Here is a 5477-nt window from a genome sequence, read left to right as displayed (position 1 = left end):
TCAAAAATTTTGAAAAAAATTCTCCATAAATAAGTTTTCAAAAGTAATTAAATTAAACAAATTTTTTTAAAAATATTTTTCAAAACTTGTTTGGTTTACAAGTTTTTCAAACAAATCTCTCTCTCATACACATCAAATCAATCACTTTTTTCAAAACTCTCTCTCAAAATAATTTTTCAAAACATCTTTTGAAAAAAATCAAACTAAACAACTTTTCGTACTTTTTATCTTTAAAATTCATTTCCCAAATTCAAACCAAACATACCCACCGTGTTCTTTTTTCCTATAAAATAAAGAAATTTAAATACAAAAAAAATACAGAACAATAGCTATAAATTAGCAGACGTATTTTTATTTTTATTCTTTTGTCTCAACGGCTATTATTTGTAAATGATCATATTTTGTATTTCTATAAATAGAAATTCTCAATTTCAATTTTATTTCACAGCAAATCTTTGAAATTACATTTTTCTTTTTAATATTTTTATACAATCACTATGGAAGGTTCATCAAAAATAAAGAGAGAAAAATCATTCACCGTTGGTGAAGATGTGACAATTTGTAAATCTTGGTGTCACATTTTTTAAAACCCAATTGTTGGCAATTTGCAATCGTATGCTCACTTTTAGGAGAGAATTCACGAAAATTATTGTTTGTTTCATAATGGTCAATCAGGCCTCGTTTGGGAACAGACTAATTTAGTAACTTTTTGGCTATTTGGCTAAAAAGGTAGGTAAAAAAAACTTGTATGTTTGGGATGACTTTTTGGCTAATTACGAAAAGATGTGCAAAAAGTAGAGAGAAAAGAGAATCTTTGACTTTTTGGTATGTGTTGTTGGCTTTTTGGCTAATTTAGTAACTTTTTGGCTAATTGGCTAAAATAGCCTCTTGCCAAACGAGGCCTCAAGAACACAAGTGTTTATCCAATCTCGATAGGGTATAATTATGAAATGTTCTAACAAATTTCGTGCGTATTTAGCGCAAGTCGAAAATCTTCACTCAAGTGGGATATCTCAAGTTAATGTAGTAAAATTTCATATTAATTTATTATGTTAGTTTTTCATTTTGTATCGTATAAAAATTAACTAATTAATTAATATCTATACAGATGCTTCAAGCAAAACTTTTATACCATCAATACGAAAAAAAAAAAAAAACATTTTACTTTTGAACATTGTTGGCAGGTATTGCAAAACAATATCAAATGGCAAGATGTAACTCCTACGAACACAGTCAAATCAAGGATACATACACCATTTACCGATTCAATTCCCGATTCGCCTATGGATAATTGCATTTCTCTTGAAGACAATAGCAGTCCAAGTGTCGATAACAATCCAACTGTTGGTAATAATCCAATTTGTGAGGGTAGTATCTCTGTAAGGGATAAAAGGCATACGGGTAGGAAATCTGCAAAAGAATTACTTCAAAAAAGTCAAACTATTGAAACTGAAGTTCACAAATTTAACAATATATTGGACACATTTAACCAACACCTTACTGAGAAGGAAATGAAAAAAAAAATGAAATAGAAGAAAAAAGGGCTCAAGCATTGCAAAAGAAGAAAAAACTTGAGATAAAAAATGAAGAATATTTGCAGAAGATACATCGTAGTACCCAACTCAATGATTTTCTACAATCTAAATACAACCCCCCAATTACAAGGTTATTAGTAGATTTTAAACCTTAAGGTTTTTCTTTTTCTCACTTTCTATTTTCAAGCCAAAGATCTTTAAATTAAAAATAACTTGTGTTAGTCTCTATTGTTCGACACCTGTTCTCGACCGCTATTCTATGTAGTAATAGTTGCTACAGATTTTTATTCAGTTTATTTTGGTGTGCAAACGACCTACCAATTTTTGGCGTTGTTGCTGGGAACATCTAGTAAGTTATTTAATTTAGAGATTTCATTTTTTTTTTTGTTACTAATTTTTCCTTTTGTGCAGATTGTCTTACGCAGGTGAATTAAAAAAAATTAAAAATATAAAAATTGATGTCGTGACACAAAGGAAATACCCATGCTGGACATATAACTTGTGGACTAATTACCTGTGCTAGACAAATAACATTTGGACTACTGTAGAGGACAATTATTATTTGTCCAGCACAAGTAATTAGTCTACAAGGTATATGTCCAGTATGGGTGTTTCCTCTGTGTCACGGTATCAATTTTTTATTTTTTATTTTTTAATTCAACTATATAAGACAATCTGCGCGCTCGCGCACACATACACACACAAAATAAAAAAAGAAGTTATTAACAAAAAAAAATAATTGAAATCTCTAAATTAAATAACTTATTGGAAATCTCCAACAATAGCGCCAAAAATTGGTAGGTAGTTTGCACACCAAAATAGATTGAATGAAAATCAGTAGCAACTATGTGAAAACCCGCATTTAATTATTCAAAATAATAATAATAATAATAATTTTGTGGATGTTCAATATTTGTTGTTTATAAATTGTTTTAATAAGGATTCAACATGATAATTATCTTTGTTAAATATCTTAGTTAAAAACCTTAGGTCTAAGAATCCTATACAAATACACACACACACACACACACAAACAAAAAAAAAGAAATTTTCGTGGCTATGCCACCTGCTTGTTTGCATGGTCGTATAAGAACCATAACCCATCATCCTTCTTAGAATTTAGGGAAAGCCTTCCTTCTTAGAACTTGGAGAAAGTGAATAAGATATAATAATGGAAAGAATGTGTGTGTGTGTGTGTGTGAGAGAGAGAGAGAGAGAGAGCCTCAAAGAAGTGGCTCTATATATTCATATCACACACATAGTGTTTATACACACTGTGTTCGTGCTTTCAAAGGCTAATAAAAAAAAAATAGAGGAAATTCTTGTGGAAGAAGAGGAAGAGGTTGAGGTTGCATATTTTTCTACCATTTCATTATTCCATTTCAATCCTACAACTAAATAAGAAAACCCTCTCAACTCTCTCATTTTTTTTATCTGAAATTTTCAGATTATATACATATGATAAAATGTCTAACTAAACATATAGGTAGAATTTTATTTATGATTGTATGAAAATTCATGATGGTATATCAGTCATTGGTAGTCTGAAAATCATGATAATGTTATGGAATTTGGACTTGCATGTGTAGTTTATGCCATTAAAATGATTATTGAAGATGTTATTTGGCCCTTTAAATCTGCCAGAAAGTTGTACGAATTTTTAGACAATTTTATACTCAAAATTTGAAGATGATTTCTTCTACAAAGTTGTTGATAATGATGTCTAGTTCGTCCACAAAATTGTTCAACAATTATTGAGTTTTGTAGGAATTTATACAAAATTTTAACCAAATCTGGAGCATTAGGCAGATTTTATTATGCGTTTGAAAAATCATTAAAAATTTTATATTAAACCAAATCTGATAATTTCTAAACAAAAAATAAAATTTGAGAAGTCTAGTTTCATAATAAATTTTTATATCATGGAATTGATTTATAAATTTAAGTATGAAATTAATTTAAGAAAATGTGATAAATCTGTGTCATAAATACTCTTGGAATTTTTAAGAATTATTTATAATATATTTTTGGAAAATGCTTTCTGAAAAATGACAATAACATATTTATTGAGTATTTTGTAGATTTATATGAATTTTAGAGTTGTATAAGTAATTTATTTATAATTGTATTTGCAAGATATACATTCTGAAAATTTTGACAGATTAAGGAGGAATAAAAAACTATCTCTTCAATTGTTTATTTATAACTTATTTTTCAGAAATTCTTTCTGAAAAATGACCTAAACATATTTATTGAATATTTTGTACATTTTCACGAATTTTAGAACCGTATAAATAATTTATTTATAATTTTTATTACCTAAGGTATAACCTGAAAATTTCTAGACAGATTTAAGATCATCACTTCAATTATTTATTTGGATAAAAATCAATTATTGTGTTGGTCTAATTCATCAAATATTGTAAATTAGTAATTCATGTATGGGTGTATTGTGGTTTATTTAATATTGTGTTAGTTTAATCTTATAGATTAAAAGTCCATGCATGTGTATAATTATGATTTTTTTCCTTTTTTTTTTGGTATCTACATTATTATTTCATAACATAGTTTAAATAAATTGTTTATTTAAATTTTGTACAATTGTTTATTATTGTGTGACATATGTAGTATTTTATGTGGGGACTCTAATAAGTTGGTATAACATTATTGGTAATTAAATTTTGAATTTTTGTGAATATCTCAACAAGTAAATAAACACGAAATTTAACCAATGATGCATTAAAATGTAAAAGTGATGGGGTGAGCCCGGTTTAAAATCTTGCGCAAATGAGTTGCGAACCCTAACATGGCATGGGAAGGTATTTCGGCTCTTATCGGTGTAGGCGATATAAGGTTGGTGGTGCGGGTGTCACAACATAGACCGTTCCCTTAGGGCAGACCGTGATGTCACGACTCGGGTACGTAACTCTGGTACGTGGGTATCATTGGTAGTTACCGTAAGTAACATTTAAATATTTGACCAGGGGAGAGTCAAAATTGCCCGTAGCCATTGCTTAGCGGTTTAATGGAAATAGTGCTCCGCAGGGAGTTACTAAATATATTTGATAAACTAAATCTATGAAAAAAAAAATTTTAAAAAATCTGGACATATTCCTTATGATGAAATACTGTTTCCGTTTGTTATATTTTTATTTGATTTATTATTAGTTATTGTTATTATTTCAACTGATAACATTTATTTTATGCTTACTAAATGTTACTGGTTATTCTGTTACTACACATTATTCATGAATCGTGAGTATTATTTTCGGGGTGGGCACTTTCGGGTTGTAGTATCTTATTGAGCTCGTTGCTCACTGGCATTCCCGTTGCCCTGGTGTTTTATGCCAGGTACCGAAGAAACTGAAGGAGACACCGAGGCCTTGCAAGGCGACACTCAGCCTTGGTTAGCTTAAAGAGTGCCCAAGTTCCATGAACCATTTCCTAAAAATTCTAGTTTTCTCTAGTTTTCTTTTTATATTTGTGTCATTTCGGTCATGTACTAAGACTAAGTTGTGATGTAAGAACTTTAAATTCTGGGTTGTTAGTTAATGGATGTTAGTAATCTTGGTGGCAATATTGATTTTTAATTTCTAAATCTTATTATGATGTCCTTAAATTTGGGACGTCTCCACATGGTATCAGAGCTTAGGTTGAGAAACCCTTGAGACCTTGGGAAACCCTAAGCTTGCTTGTTAAATAACTTATTAGTGGTTATAGTGAGCATTTTTAGTTACTAAGTAAAATTTTGATTTTTGTAGATGGCAAACGAAAATCAAAATGGATGGTTGGAGGAAGAACCTGAGATGTTAGATGAGCCTATTGACTGGGAAGAGGATCTAGAGGAGGATCCAGAGGAGGACCCAGAAGAAGAGCCAGAAGAGAACTTGGAATTAGAGGAAGAACTTGAGATGTTAGATAAGCCTATTGACTGGGAAGAGG

Source organism: Camellia sinensis, chromosome 1, assembly GCF_055761805.1.
Source record: "Camellia sinensis isolate YWXY chromosome 1, ASM5576180v1, whole genome shotgun sequence".
Classification (NCBI taxonomy): domain Eukaryota; kingdom Viridiplantae; phylum Streptophyta; class Magnoliopsida; order Ericales; family Theaceae; genus Camellia; species Camellia sinensis.
This window is presented reverse-complemented; position numbering follows the sequence as displayed.